This window comes from Leptodactylus fuscus, chromosome 2 (assembly GCF_031893055.1).
Source record: "Leptodactylus fuscus isolate aLepFus1 chromosome 2, aLepFus1.hap2, whole genome shotgun sequence".
NCBI classification, from domain to species: Eukaryota; Metazoa; Chordata; class Amphibia; order Anura; family Leptodactylidae; genus Leptodactylus; species Leptodactylus fuscus.
In genome coordinates, this window is record NC_134266.1 from 123,673,489 (window position 1) to 123,690,864 (window position 17,376).

Below are 17,376 nucleotides of genomic sequence, written 5' to 3' on the forward strand. Positions count from 1 at the left end.
TGCACGTAACCCCAATATATTCTTTGAATTCCCAGTCAGACAATGGCACTATATACCAGTAGCAAGAAATGATGGTATTTATAACCCCAATATATTCTTTGAATTCCCAGTCAGACAATGGCACTGTATACCAGTAGTAAAAATTGTGGGTGCACGTAACCCCAATATATTCTTTGAATTCCCAGTCAGACAATGGCACTGTATACCAGTAGTAAAAATTGTGGGTGCACGTAACCCCAATATATTCTTTGAATTCCCAGTCAGACAATGGCACTATATATCAGTAGTAAAAATTGTGGGTGCACGTAACCCCAATATATTCTTTGAATTCCCAGTCAGAAACTGGCACTGTATACCAGTAGTAAAAATTGTGGGTGCACGTAACCCCAATATATTCTTTGAATTACCAGTCAGAAACTGGCACTATATGGCAGTAGCAAGAAATGAGGGTATTTATAACCCCAATATATTCTTTGAATTCCCAGTCAGACAATGGCACTGTATACCAGTAGTAAAAATTGTGGGTGCACGTAACCCCAATATATTCTTTGAATTACCAGTCAGAAACTGGCACTATATGGCAGTAGCAAGAAATGAGGGTATTTGTAACCCCAATATATTCTTTGAATTCCCAGTCAGAAACTGGCACTGTATACCAGTAGTAAAAATTGTGGGTGCACGTAACCCCAATATATTCTTTGAATTACCAGTCAGAAACTGGCACTATATGGCAGTAGCAAGAAATGAGGGTATTTGTAACCCCAATATATTCTTTGAATTCCCAGTCAGAAACTGGCACTGTATACCAGTAGTAAAAATTGTGGCTGCACGTAACCCCAATATATTCTTTGAATTCCCAGTCAGACAATGGCACTATATACCAGTAGCAAGAAATGAGGGTATTTATAACCCCAATATATTCTTTGAATTCCCAGTCAGACAATGGCACTGTATACCAGTAGTAAAAATTGTGGGTGCACGTAACCCCAATATATTCTTTGAATTCCCAGTCAGACAATGGCACTATATATCAGTAGTAAAAATTGTGGGTGCACGTAACCCCAATATATTCTTTGAATTCCCAGTCAGACAATGGCACTGTATACCAGTAGTAAAAATTGTGGGTGCACGTAACCCCAATATATTCTTTGAATTCCCAGTCAGAAACTGGCACTATATGGCAGTAGCAAGAAATGAGGGTATTTATAACCCCAATATATTCTTTGAATTCCCAGTCAGACAATGGCACTGTATACCAGTAGTAAAAATTGTGGGTGCACGTAACCCCAATATATTCTTTGAATTCCCAGTCAGACAATGGCACTATATACCAGTAGCAAGAAATGAGGGTATTTATAACCCCAATATATTCTTTGAATTCCCAGTCAGACAATGGCACTGTATACCAGTAGTAAAAATTGTGGGTGCACGTAACCCCAATATATTCTTTGAATTCCCAGTCAGAAACTGGCACTATATGGCAGTAGCAAGAAATGAGGGTATTTATAACCCCAATATATTCTTTGAATTCCCAGTCAGACAATGGCACTGTATACCAGTAGTAAAAATTGTGGGTGCACGTAACCCCAATATATTCTTTGAATTCCCAGTCAGACAATGGCACTATATATCAGTAGTAAAAATTGTGGGTGCACGTAACCCCAATATATTCTTTGAATTCCCAGTCAGAAACTGGCACTGTATACCAGTAGTAAAAATTGTGGGTGCACGTAACCCCAATATATTCTTTGAATTACCAGTCAGAAACTGGCACTATATGGCAGTAGCAAGAAATGAGGGTATTTGTAACCCCAATATATTCTTTGAATTCCCAGTCAGAAACTGGCACTGTATACCAGTAGTAAAAATTGTGGGTGCACGTAACCCCAATATATTCTTTGAATTACCAGTCAGAAACTGGCACTATATGGCAGTAGCAAGAAATGAGGGTATTTGTAACCCCAATATATTCTTTGAATTCCCAGTCAGAAACTGGCACTGTATACCAGTAGTAAAAATTGTGGGTGCACGTAACCCCAATATATTCTTTGAATTCCCAGTCAGACAATGGCACTATATACCAGTAGCAAGAAATGAGGGTATTTATAACCCCAATATATTCTTTGAATTCCCAGTCAGACAATGGCACTGTATACCAGTAGTAAAAATTGTGGGTGCACGTAACCCCAATATATTCTTTGAATTCCCAGTCAGACAATGGCACTATATATCAGTAGTAAAAATTGTGGGTGCACGTAACCCCAATATATTCTTTGAATTCCCAGTCAGACAATGGCACTGTATACCAGTAGTAAAAATTGTGGGTGCACGTAACCCCAATATATTCTTTGAATTCCCAGTCAGAAACTGGCACTATATGGCAGTAGCAAGAAATGAGGGTATTTATAACCCCAATATATTCTTTGAATTCCCAGTCAGACAATGGCACTGTATACCAGTAGTAAAAATTGTGGGTGCACGTAACCCCAATATATTCTTTGAATTCCCAGTCAGACAATGGCACTATATACCAGTAGCAAGAAATGAGGGTATTTATAACCCCAATATATTCTTTGAATTCCCAGTCAGACAATGGCACTGTATACCAGTAGTAAAAATTGTGGGTGCACGTAACCCCAATATATTCTTTGAATTCCCAGTCAGAAACTGGCACTGTATACCAGTAGTAAAAATTGTGGGTGCACGTAACCCCAATATATTCTTTGAATTCCCAGTGAGACAATGGCACTATATACCAGTAGCAAGAAATGAGGGTATTTATAACCCCAATATATTCTTTGAATTCCCAGTCAGACAATGGCACTGTATACCAGTAGTAAAAATTGTGGGTGCACGTAACCCCAATATATTCTTTGAATTACCAGTCAGAAACTGGCACTATATGGCAGTAGCAAGAAATGAGGGTATTTATAACCCCAATATATTCTTTGAATTCCCAGTCAGACAATGGCACTGTATACCAGTAGTAAAAATTGTGGGTGCACGTAACCCCAATATATTCTTTGAATTCCCAGTCAGAAACTGGCACTATATGGCAGTAGCAAGAAATGAGGGTATTTATAACCCCAATATATTCTTTGAATTCCCAGTCAGACAATGGCACTGTATACCAGTAGTAAAAATTGTGGGTGCACGTAACCCCAATATATTCTTTGAATTCCCAGTCAGACAATGGCACTATATATCAGTAGTAAAAATTGTGGGTGCACGTAACCCCAATATATTCTTTGAATTCCCAGTCAGAAACTGGCACTGTATACCAGTAGTAAAAATTGTGGGTGCACGTAACCCCAATATATTCTTTGAATTCCCAGTCAGACAATGGCACTATATACCAGTAGCAAGAAATGAGGGTATTTATAACCCCAATATATTCTTTGAATTCCCAGTCAGACAATGGCACTGTATACCAGTAGTAAAAATTGTGGGTGCACGTAACCCCAATATATTCTTTGAATTCCCAGTCAGACAATGGCACTGTGTACCAGTAGTAAAAATTGTGGGTGCACGTAACCCCAATATATTCTTTGAATTCCCAGTCAGACAATGGCACTATATATCAGTAGTAAAAATTGTGGGTGCACGTAACCCCAATATATTCTTTGAATTCCCAGTCAGAAACTGGCACTGTATACCAGTAGTAAAAATTGTGGGTGCACGTAACCCCAATATATTCTTTGAATTACCAGTCAGAAACTGGCACTATATGGCAGTAGCAAGAAATGAGGGTATTTATAACCCCAATATATTCTTTGAATTCCCAGTCAGACAATGGCACTGTATACCAGTAGTAAAAATTGTGGGTGCACGTAACCCCAATATATTCTTTGAATTCCCAGTCAGACAATGGCACTATATATCAGTAGTAAAAATTGTGGGTGCACGTAACCCAATATATTCTTTGAATTCCCAGTCAGAAACTGGCACTGTATACCAGTAGTAAAAATTGTGGGTGCACGTAACCCCAATATATTCTTTGAATTACCAGTCAGAAACTGGCACTATATGGCAGTAGCAAGAAATGAGGGTATTTGTAACCCCAATATATTCTTTGAATTCCCAGTCAGAAACTGGCACTGTATACCAGTAGTAAAAATTGTGGGTGCACGTAACCCCAATATATTCTTTGAATTACCAGTCAGAAACTGGCACTATTATGGCAGTAGCAAGAAATGAGGGTATTTGTAACCCCAATATATTCTTTGAATTCCCAGTCAGAAACTGGCACTGTATACCAGTAGTAAAAATTGTGGGTGCACGTAACCCCAATATATTCTTTGAATTACCAGTCAGAAACTGGCACTATATGGCAGTAGCAAGAAATGAGGGTATTTGTAACCCCAATATATTCTTTGAATTCCCAGTCAGAAACTGGCTACTGTATACCAGTAGTAAAAATTGTGGGTGCACGTAACCCCAATATATTCTTTTGAATTCCCAGTCAGACAATGGCACTATATACCAGTAGCAAGAAATGAGGGTATTTATAACCCCAATATATTCTTTGAATTCCCAGTCAGACAATGGCACTGTATACCAGTAGTAAAAATTGTGGGTGCACGTAACCCCAATATATTCTTTGAATTCCCAGTCAGAAACTGGCACTGTATACCAGTAGTAAAAATTGTGGGTGCACGTAACCCCAATATATTCTTTTGAATTCCCAGTCAGACAATGGCACTATATACCAGTAGCAAGAAATGAGGGTATTTATAACCCCAATATATTCTTTGAATTCCCAGTCAGACAATGGCACTATATATCAGTAGTAAAAATTGTGGGTGCACGTAACCCCAATATATTCTTTGAATTCCCAGTCAGAAACTGGCACTGTATACCAGTAGTAAAAATTGTGGGTGCACGTAACCCCAATATATTCTTTGAATTACCAGTCAGAAACTGGCACTATATGGCAGTAGCAAGAAATGAGGGTATTTATAACCCCAATATATTCTTTGAATTCCCAGTCAGACAATGGCACTGTATACCAGTAGTAAAAATTGTGGGTGCACGTAACCCCAATATATTCTTTGAATTCCCAGTCAGACAATGGCACTATATATCAGTAGTAAAAATTGTGGGTGCACGTAACCCCAATATATTCTTTGAATTCCCAGTCAGAAACTGGCACTGTATACCAGTAGTAAAAATTGTGGGTGCACGTAACCCCAATATATTCTTTGAATTACCAGTCAGAAACTGGCACTATATGGCAGTAGCAAGAAATGAGGGTATTTGTAACCCCAATATATTCTTTGAATTCCCAGTCAGAAACTGGCACTGTATACCAGTAGTAAAAATAGTGGGTGCACGTAACCCCAATATATTCTTTGAATTACCAGTCAGAAACTGGCACTATATGGCAGTAGCAAGAAATGAGGGTATTTGTAACCCCAATATATTCTTTGAATTCCCAGTCAGAAACTGGCACTGTATACCAGTAGTAAAAATTGTGGGTGCACGTAACCCCAATATATTCTTTGAATTACCAGTCAGAAACTGGCACTATATGGCAGTAGCAAGAAATGAGGGTATTTGTAACCCCAATATATTCTTTGAATTCCCAGTCAGAAACTGGCACTGTATACCAGTAGTAAAAATTGTGGGTGCACGTAACCCCAATATATTCTTTTGAATTCCCAGTCAGACAATGGCACTATATACCAGTAGCAAGAAATGAGGGTATTTATAACCCCAATATATTCTTTGAATTCCCAGTCAGACAATGGCACTGTATACCAGTAGTAAAAATTGTGGGTGCACGTAACCCCAATATATTCTTTGAATTCCCAGTCAGACAATGGCACTATATATCAGTAGTAAAAATTGTGGGTGCACGTAACCCCAATATATTCTTTGAATTCCCAGTCAGACAATGGCACTGTATACCAGTAGTAAAAATTGTGGGTGCACGTAACCCCAATATATTCTTTGAATTCCCAGTCAGAAACTGGCACTATATGGCAGTAGCAAGAAATGAGGGTATTTATAACCCCAATATATTCTTTGAATTCCCAGTCAGACAATGGCACTGTATACCAGTAGTAAAAATTGTGGGTGCACGTAACCCCAATATATTCTTTGAATTCCCAGTCAGACAATGGCACTATATACCAGTAGCAAGAAATGAGGGTATTTATAACCCCAATATATTCTTTGAATTCCCAGTCAGACAATGGCACTGTATACCAGTAGTAAAAATTGTGGGTGCACGTAACCCCAATATATTCTTTGAATTCCCAGTCAGAAACTGGCACTGTATACCAGTAGTAAAAATTGTGGGTGCACGTAACCCCAATATATTCTTTGAATTCCCAGTGAGACAATGGCACTATATACCAGTAGCAAGAAATGAGGGTATTTATAACCCCAATATATTCTTTGAATTCCCAGTCAGACAATGGCACTGTATACCAGTAGTAAAAATTGTGGGTGCACGTAACCCCAATATATTCTTTGAATTCCCAGTCAGACAATGGCACTATATACCAGTAGCAAGAAATGAGGGTATTTATAACCGCAATATATTCTTTGAATTCCCAGTCAGACAATGGCACTGTATACCAGTAGTAAAAATTGTGGGTGCACGTAACCCCAATATATTCTTTGAATTCCCAGTCAGACAATGGCACTATATATCAGTAGTAAAAATTGTGGGTGCACGTAACCCCAATATATTCTTTGAATTCCCAGTCAGAAACTGGCACTGTATACCAGTAGTAAAAATTGTGGGTGCACGTAACCCCAATATATTCTTTGAATTCCCAGTCAGACAATGGCACTATATACCAGTAGCAAGAAATGATGGTATTTATAACCCCAATATATTCTTTGAATTCCCAGTCAGACAATGGCACTGTATACCAGTAGTAAAAATTGTGGGTGCACGTAACCCCAATATATTCTTTGAATTCCCAGTCAGACAATGGCACTGTATACCAGTAGTAAAAATTGTGGGTGCACGTAACCCCAATATATTCTTTGAATTCCCAGTCAGACAATGGCACTATATATCAGTAGTAAAAATTGTGGGTGCACGTAACCCCAATATATTCTTTGAATTCCCAGTCAGAAACTGGCACTGTATACCAGTAGTAAAAATTGTGGGTGCACGTAACCCCAATATATTCTTTGAATTACCAGTCAGAAACTGGCACTATATGGCAGTAGCAAGAAATGAGGGTATTTATAACCCCAATATATTCTTTGAATTCCCAGTCAGACAATGGCACTGTATACCAGTAGTAAAAATTGTGGGTGCACGTAACCCCAATATATTCTTTGAATTACCAGTCAGAAACTGGCACTATATGGCAGTAGCAAGAAATGAGGGTATTTGTAACCCCAATATATTCTTTGAATTCCCAGTCAGAAACTGGCACTGTATACCAGTAGTAAAAATTGTGGGTGCACGTAACCCCAATATATTCTTTGAATTACCAGTCAGAAACTGGCACTATATGGCAGTAGCAAGAAATGAGGGTATTTGTAACCCCAATATATTCTTTGAATTCCCAGTCAGAAACTGGCACTGTATACCAGTAGTAAAAATTGTGGCTGCACGTAACCCCAATATATTCTTTGAATTCCCAGTCAGACAATGGCACTATATACCAGTAGCAAGAAATGAGGGTATTTATAACCCCAATATATTCTTTGAATTCCCAGTCAGACAATGGCACTGTATACCAGTAGTAAAAATTGTGGGTGCACGTAACCCCAATATATTCTTTGAATTCCCAGTCAGACAATGGCACTATATATCAGTAGTAAAAATTGTGGGTGCACGTAACCCCAATATATTCTTTGAATTCCCAGTCAGACAATGGCACTGTATACCAGTAGTAAAAATTGTGGGTGCACGTAACCCCAATATATTCTTTGAATTCCCAGTCAGAAACTGGCACTATATGGCAGTAGCAAGAAATGAGGGTATTTATAACCCCAATATATTCTTTGAATTCCCAGTCAGACAATGGCACTGTATACCAGTAGTAAAAATTGTGGGTGCACGTAACCCCAATATATTCTTTGAATTCCCAGTCAGACAATGGCACTATATACCAGTAGCAAGAAATGAGGGTATTTATAACCCCAATATATTCTTTGAATTCCCAGTCAGACAATGGCACTGTATACCAGTAGTAAAAATTGTGGGTGCACGTAACCCCAATATATTCTTTGAATTCCCAGTCAGAAACTGGCACTATATGGCAGTAGCAAGAAATGAGGGTATTTATAACCCCAATATATTCTTTGAATTCCCAGTCAGACAATGGCACTGTATACCAGTAGTAAAAATTGTGGGTGCACGTAACCCCAATATATTCTTTGAATTCCCAGTCAGACAATGGCACTATATATCAGTAGTAAAAATTGTGGGTGCACGTAACCCCAATATATTCTTTGAATTCCCAGTCAGAAACTGGCACTGTATACCAGTAGTAAAAATTGTGGGTGCACGTAACCCCAATATATTCTTTGAATTACCAGTCAGAAACTGGCACTATATGGCAGTAGCAAGAAATGAGGGTATTTGTAACCCCAATATATTCTTTGAATTCCCAGTCAGAAACTGGCACTGTATACCAGTAGTAAAAATTGTGGGTGCACGTAACCCCAATATATTCTTTGAATTACCAGTCAGAAACTGGCACTATATGGCAGTAGCAAGAAATGAGGGTATTTGTAACCCCAATATATTCTTTGAATTCCCAGTCAGAAACTGGCACTGTATACCAGTAGTAAAAATTGTGGGTGCACGTAACCCCAATATATTCTTTGAATTCCCAGTCAGACAATGGCACTATATACCAGTAGCAAGAAATGAGGGTATTTATAACCCCAATATATTCTTTGAATTCCCAGTCAGACAATGGCACTGTATACCAGTAGTAAAAATTGTGGGTGCACGTAACCCCAATATATTCTTTGAATTCCCAGTCAGACAATGGCACTATATATCAGTAGTAAAAATTGTGGGTGCACGTAACCCCAATATATTCTTTGAATTCCCAGTCAGACAATGGCACTGTATACCAGTAGTAAAAATTGTGGGTGCACGTAACCCCAATATATTCTTTGAATTCCCAGTCAGAAACTGGCACTATATGGCAGTAGCAAGAAATGAGGGTATTTATAACCCCAATATATTCTTTGAATTCCCAGTCAGACAATGGCACTGTATACCAGTAGTAAAAATTGTGGGTGCACGTAACCCCAATATATTCTTTGAATTCCCAGTCAGACAATGGCACTATATACCAGTAGCAAGAAATGAGGGTATTTATAACCCCAATATATTCTTTGAATTCCCAGTCAGACAATGGCACTGTATACCAGTAGTAAAAATTGTGGGTGCACGTAACCCCAATATATTCTTTGAATTCCCAGTCAGAAACTGGCACTGTATACCAGTAGTAAAAATTGTGGGTGCACGTAACCCCAATATATTCTTTGAATTCCCAGTGAGACAATGGCACTATATACCAGTAGCAAGAAATGAGGGTATTTATAACCCCAATATATTCTTTGAATTCCCAGTCAGACAATGGCACTGTATACCAGTAGTAAAAATTGTGGGTGCACGTAACCCCAATATATTCTTTGAATTCCCAGTCAGAAACTGGCACTATATGGCAGTAGCAAGAAATGAGGGTATTTATAACCCCAATATATTCTTTGAATTCCCAGTCAGACAATGGCACTGTATACCAGTAGTAAAAATTGTGGGTGCACGTAACCCCAATATATTCTTTGAATTCCCAGTCAGACAATGGCACTATATATCAGTAGTAAAAATTGTGGGTGCACGTAACCCCAATATATTCTTTGAATTCCCAGTCAGAAACTGGCACTGTATACCAGTAGTAAAAATTGTGGGTGCACGTAACCCCAATATATTCTTTGAATTCCCAGTCAGACAATGGCACTATATACCAGTAGCAAGAAATGAGGGTATTTATAACCCCAATATATTCTTTGAATTCCCAGTCAGACAATGGCACTGTATACCAGTAGTAAAAATTGTGGGTGCACGTAACCCCAATATATTCTTTGAATTCCCAGTCAGACAATGGCACTGTGTACCAGTAGTAAAAATTGTGGGTGCACGTAACCCCAATATATTCTTTGAATTCCCAGTCAGACAATGGCACTATATATCAGTAGTAAAAATTGTGGGTGCACGTAACCCCAATATATTCTTTGAATTCCCAGTCAGAAACTGGCACTGTATACCAGTAGTAAAAATTGTGGGTGCACGTAACCCCAATATATTCTTTGAATTACCAGTCAGAAACTGGCACTATATGGCAGTAGCAAGAAATGAGGGTATTTATAACCCCAATATATTCTTTGAATTCCCAGTCAGACAATGGCACTGTATACCAGTAGTAAAAATTGTGGGTGCACGTAACCCCAATATATTCTTTGAATTCCCAGTCAGACAATGGCACTATATATCAGTAGTAAAAATTGTGGGTGCACGTAACCCCAATATATTCTTTGAATTCCCAGTCAGAAACTGGCACTGTATACCAGTAGTAAAAATTGTGGGTGCACGTAACCCCAATATATTCTTTGAATTACCAGTCAGAAACTGGCACTATATGGCAGTAGCAAGAAATGAGGGTATTTGTAACCCCAATATATTCTTTGAATTCCCAGTCAGAAACTGGCACTGTATACCAGTAGTAAAAATTGTGGGTGCACGTAACCCCAATATATTCTTTGAATTACCAGTCAGAAACTGGCACTATATGGCAGTAGCAAGAAATGAGGGTATTTGTAACCCCAATATATTCTTTGAATTCCCAGTCAGAAACTGGCACTGTATACCAGTAGTAAAAATTGTGGGTGCACGTAACCCCAATATATTCTTTGAATTACCAGTCAGAAACTGGCACTATATGGCAGTAGCAAGAAATGAGGGTATTTGTAACCCCAATATATTCTTTGAATTCCCAGTCAGAAACTGGCACTGTATACCAGTAGTAAAAATTGTGGGTGCACGTAACCCCAATATATTCTTTTGAATTCCCAGTCAGACAATGGCACTATATACCAGTAGCAAGAAATGAGGGTATTTATAACCCCAATATATTCTTTGAATTCCCAGTCAGACACTGGCACTATATGGCAGTAGCAAGAAATGAGGGTATTTATAACCCCAATATATTCTTTGAATTCCCAGTCAGACAATGGCACTATATATCAGTAGTAAAAATTGTGGGTGCACGTAACCCCAATATATTCTTTGAATTCCCAGTCAGACAATGGCACTGTATACCAGTAGTAAAAATTGTGGGTGCACGTAACCCCAATATATTCTTTGAATTCCCAGTCAGAAACTGGCACTATATGGCAGTAGCAAGAAATGAGGGTATTTATAACCCCAATATATTCTTTGAATTCCCAGTCAGACAATGGCACTGTATACCAGTAGTAAAAATTGTGGGTGCACGTAACCCCAATATATTCTTTGAATTCCCAGTCAGACAATGGCACTATATACCAGTAGCAAGAAATGAGGGTATTTATAACCCCAATATATTCTTTGAATTCCCAGTCAGACAATGGCACTGTATACCAGTAGTAAAAATTGTGGGTGCACGTAACCCCAATATATTCTTTGAATTCCCAGTCAGAAACTGGCACTGTATACCAGTAGTAAAAATTGTGGGTGCACGTAACCCCAATATATTCTTTGAATTCCCAGTGAGACAATGGCACTATATACCAGTAGCAAGAAATGAGGGTATTTATAACCCCAATATATTCTTTGAATTCCCAGTCAGACAATGGCACTGTATACCAGTAGTAAAAATTGTGGGTGCACGTAACCCCAATATATTCTTTGAATTCCCAGTCAGACAATGGCACTGTATACCAGTAGTAAAAATTGTGGGTGCACGTAACCCCAATATATTCTTTGAATTCCCAGTCAGACAATGGCACTATATATCAGTAGTAAAAATTGTGGGTGCACGTAACCCCAATATATTCTTTGAATTCCCAGTCAGAAACTGGCACTGTATACCAGTAGTAAAAATTGTGGGTGCACGTAACCCCAATATATTCTTTGAATTCCCAGTCAGACAATGGCACTGTATACCAGTAGTAAAAATTGTGGGTGCACGTAACCCCAATATATTCTTTGAATTCCCAGTCAGACAATGGCACTATATACCAGTAGCAAAAATTGTGGGTGTATATAGCCCCAATTCTATTGCTAGGGGACTTGCAGGGTATTTCTGAGGTGAAGGTGGGGGGGCACACCGTTGGAACGGTGATTTGGGGTGTATATATGGGGTATACGGGAATACACTGTCAGTGTGTTCCATTCATGATCCTGGGAAAGCTGGGTTGCGGCGATTGAGCCCGTCAGTGCCACGTTACACTGACAAGCTTCTCCCTGGAATTTAGCTCTTACAAGAGCTGTTGTGGTTGTCTTCTCCTTCTATCCTAGCCTGTCCCTGCCTACCCAGAATCTAAGCCCTAGCTAGCTGGACGGAAACCTCCGTCCTCGGTGAATTGCAAGCTCAGAATGACGCGAAGCTGGGCGGCGCTGTTCTTTTAAATTAGAGGTCACATGTTTTCGGCAGCCAATGGGTTTTGCCTACTTTTTTCAACGTCACCGGTGTCGTAGTTCCTGTCCCACCTACCCTGCGCTGTTATTGGAGCAAAAAAGGCGCCAGGGAAGGTGGGAGGGGAATCGAGTAATGGCGCACTTTACCACGCGGTGTTCGATTCGATTCAAACATGCCGAACAGCCTAATATCCGATCGAACATGAGTTCGATAGAACACTGTTCGCTCATCTCTAAAAATCACCAAAATCTCAGATTTAGAGATGTTGGGTTTGTAATTAGATAAACTACCATAGTGGTTCATTAAAGAAGTGATGATGGGCAGGCTCCCCAAAGGATCGGAAACCAAAAATAAGACATCATCTGCGAAAGCCAGACTGTGCAACGCTCTAGGTCCAATTTGAAAGCCTGTTATGTCAGGGTGAAGTCGAACTGCACTCAGAAGGGTCTCCAAAGTTAAAATAAAAAGATATGGGGAAAGGGGGCAACCCTGCCGAGTACCATTCAGGATCGCAAAGGCAGGGGAGAGAGTACCATTAATTCGAAGCCTGGCATGAGGCGCAGAATAGAGGGAAAACACCATATTAATGAATATGGGGGGGAAGCCAAAGGCTCGCAAAGTCGCAGCCATAAAGGACCAGCTGACTCGGTCAAAGGCCTTCTCGGCATCTACTCCGAGAAGGACCAATGACCGGCCAGTAGACTTTGCGAGAGAGATAGCATGTAACAGTTTGTGCGAATTGTCCTTGCCCTCCCTACCTTTTATAAATCCAGCTTGCTCCTCGTGAATGATACTCGGCAGGATATGACATAACCTGAGAGACAACAACTTGGCCCAAATTTTTATATCAGAGTTGAGGAGAGATATAGGGCGGTAGCTACCGCAGGAAAGAGGGTCCTTACCCTCATTAGCTATCAAGGTAATGAAAGCTTCTTGGGATTGTTTCGGAAGAGATTCACCAGACATAAGAGTGTTGCACAGGGTAGCCAGCTGAGGAAGTAACACGTCTTGAAACTTTTTGAAATATAGATTTGTACGTCCATCTGGACCGGGGCTCTTCCCTAAAGGAAAGGTGCTCAATACATCTCTTAGTTCCTCCGAAGTGACAGGGGAAATCAGTTTTTCAGAGTCAGCAGGCGACACGGTAGGAAGTTGGAGAGATCGTAAAAAGTCTTCCGTCGCAGCCAGTCTGTCTGCATCAGTGCCAGGGTTCTCAATATTATATAATTTTTCGTAAAAGGCCTTAAAGATTCTAGCAATATCCGCCGTCTTCTGATGGGTAACACCTAAATCGTCCTTAACTGCATGTATAAATGATTTAGCTCGGGCCTTTTTTTATAAGAGCTGACATCATCTTACCCCCCCTTATCCCCGTGGGAATATATACGTAGCTTATAGTAAAAATGGTGTTTGGTAGTTTGGTTATGGAAGATGCGCTTGAGCTTAGCTCTCAGCGAGAGCAAATCTTCCTGTTGCGATGCCAATCGTGATCTTTTATGCGCTCTCTCAATTATTGAAATTTGGGACAACAGTGAATCCACCTCCTTCTGTCTTTCTCTCTTAAGAAAGGTGCCCCTAGAAATTAATATACCCCGGACGAAAGCCTTATGAGCTTCCCAAACTGTGCCCATGGAGACCTCTGGGGAATTATTAATGCGAAAAAATTCAGCTAGCTTCAGCTTAAGATCATCTACAAAAACTACATCATTTAGCAGCTTTTCGTTTAATTTCCAGTTCCATTCTGTGGGGGTGAGTTCTGGGATGACGAAGGAGGTGGAAACAGGAGAATGGTCCGAGAGGGTCGCTACGCCTATACTAGCTGAAACACAGGATTGCAATAAAGAGGTTAATACTACTTGCACGCTCAGCACCAAGGACATCAGTGAAAATCTGTAGAGCCGTGACACGTAGGTCCTCAGTGTCCTCCTGCTCAGGGACCCCTTTGATTCTCAAGTTCTTACGTCTGCTTCTATTTTCTTGATCCTCCACTAGGATCAAGGAGCGGTCTATATAGTTTTTAAATAAGCACAGCCTAGCCGCCATAGAAGTAGAGTGATTAGTGATGGCGACTGTGCTATTTTCTAGCTGCGACACTCTCTGTGTAGTGGCCTGCATATCTGCTCTTATTGCTGCCAATTCGGACATGACTGGGGAAAGTGCTTTGGTTAAGGCTTTCTGCAGGGTGGCCATGGACACTGTAGCATGGCCGGAGTTACCTTGGACAGGCTGCTCTGTGTCCTCCATCGCCTCTGCTTCCGACTCGTCCTCCGTGTCCTGTTTCTTCCTGGGCGCGGGCGCCATCTTGGAAGGGCCTGCGGGTGAGTAGCTGGGTTTCTTCCTCAGAAATTTTTGCAGGTCCCCTTGCGTTTTGTTCTTTCTGGGGGTGCCTGGAGGGTCTAGGCTGTTATCTCTGCCAAGTTTTCCCATTTTGAGGGTTGTGGGTGCTGAAAAGGAGCTGGATGCGGGTTAATAGTGACGGAGCTCAGCAGTGTCGCATCCTTCACTAAGCGCGGTTAGACTGCGCCCCCCAATGCAAGACAACTTAGTTGGTTTCTTACGTGTGTGAAATTATATTGTGAACTCTTGTGGCAGCGACTAATTTGTATTATAACAAAGCAGAATTTCTTGGCGTCATGTACAAAATGAATAAATAGTTTTCATTAGCCAAGAGTTTACAGGCCATAGAGGTGGCCATTTTATTGTAACTCTATAGACCGATTTATAAGCTGTAGTCTATAGAGCAAAAGCAGTAGAGCACATTGATATACAGTAGATATTTGTGGTTAAAGATTAAGTAACATAATTTATACTTCAATACATCCAAAAGTAGAATTGAAATAAATAGGAACTCATCTGAGCTCAGTAAAAACTTCAAACCTTTATTGTCATTTCTTTATAATCCAATGATAAAGACACCATAGCCATTTTCCACACCTATCCATACTATAAGGCTAAAGCCCCACGTTGCGGAAACGCAGATTTTGTTGCAGTTTCTTTAGGCCAAGGCCAGGAGTGGATAGAGCAGAAGTTAGAAGTATAAGAACTTCCTCTATATTTCCCATTCCTTTTGTAGCTATTCTTAGGAAAAGAATGGTAAATATAGAGGAAGTTCTTATACTTCTAACTTCTGCTCTATCCACTCCTGGCCTTGGCCTAAAAAAACGCAACAAAATCTGAAACAAAAAAAGCTGCGTTTCCACAACGTGGGGCCTTAGCCTAAAGGGATGTCAATAAAGGCCTGAAGTTATTATGCAACTTGGGTGAGCGCTCCTTCATTTTTATTCAACTTTTGGATGTATCAAGATAACTTTTGCTGGAAGGTGAGCATTTCAGAAGAGCAAATTGGCCATTTCAGTATTGCTTTTACTGTTGGACTTAAATATCCAGTTCCTAGCATTGCCCTCTTTTATTCTATTTCTATTGTTTTCATTTTAACAACCTCAGCTTACTCTAGACTTAGTAGTCCATCGAGCAGTCATACTCCTGAGTTGAGCCTGCCCTCCTAAATCCAGGACGAGTAGAGTAAATAAATTATTAGTTCTACTGAATCCTGGCCTACAAAAATATAATTCAATCCCCTCATCTCATTTTGCTTCGGAGTATTCTCCTTGCAGATTGGACTAAATGACAAACTTACTGTACAGTTAAAGATGTTTTATGGTCCCTCCAAGGGACAATTTTGGTTTGATCAGCTGGGCCCATATTTTCAAGCAAAATGAACCATGAGGCCCTATGACACTTCTATTGCAACAAGATTCAGCAGCAGATGCATAAATTCGATGCAACTAAAGCTCAAGATTACTTTTGTCCTACACATTCACAACATTCCTTTCCTTTATTCCAACCTTTTTGGTCCTCGTTCATACACAGCTACTCTGAGAGGACATTGGCCCTTTGCTGTTTCTTAAATAGGGTTGAGCGATCAAGATCGGAAAAGATTGGATTCCGATCGGCGATTGAGTAAATTTCACAATCACGATCGGGATCGGGATAGGGATCGGATGGAAAATGATCGGAAATCGGATTTTAAAATCGATCCTGAAATCTCAAGATCAGCTCAACCCCAGTCTTAAAGCAACTGCCATGTACACCAGTCTGATGGCTATTCCAATAGAAAAGTCCATTCCATTGGTTATGTCCAGTATGACATCCACATTTTCCCCATTTGCATAATCAGAGCAAAAAATAAACAAATTAGAGATTAATGGCTTTAAGGGGAAGGAAAGTTAAGGGATACTATGCCTTGGGTCCCAAAAGGGGTCTAATATAACACAGTATATTATATGCAGCTTGATTAGAATCATGTGTTACATTGAATGATTCTTTTTTTTTTGTAATAACTCTGTGAAACAAATTATAATATGTGTTATTTCATGTTTTTTGATTTTTGTTTAAGCATACATGTAGAATGATCAACACTTATCCAGAGAGGTTAATTTGAGAGGAGGGGCAACTTAATTGGGTGTGCTTTTTAAGTCTAACAGTATGTAGTGTTTGGTATGCCAATGGGAAGGAACGGTGTACGTTCCGAAACGCGTAGTTACATGATAATCTACTCTGCATTATGATCATATAATCATTTTATGGAAGAAAAATAAAAGATATAGGGTGAGCTGGATATATGTTTTGACTTTGTCTAATATAATGGCGTGAACCATTACCAGTGAGGGGGAACATATTTATTATTAATTATTCTTATTCTTATTCTTCTTCTTCTTATTATTATTATTATCCATGGTGCCTGTTCTGCATTATATGTGTCCCT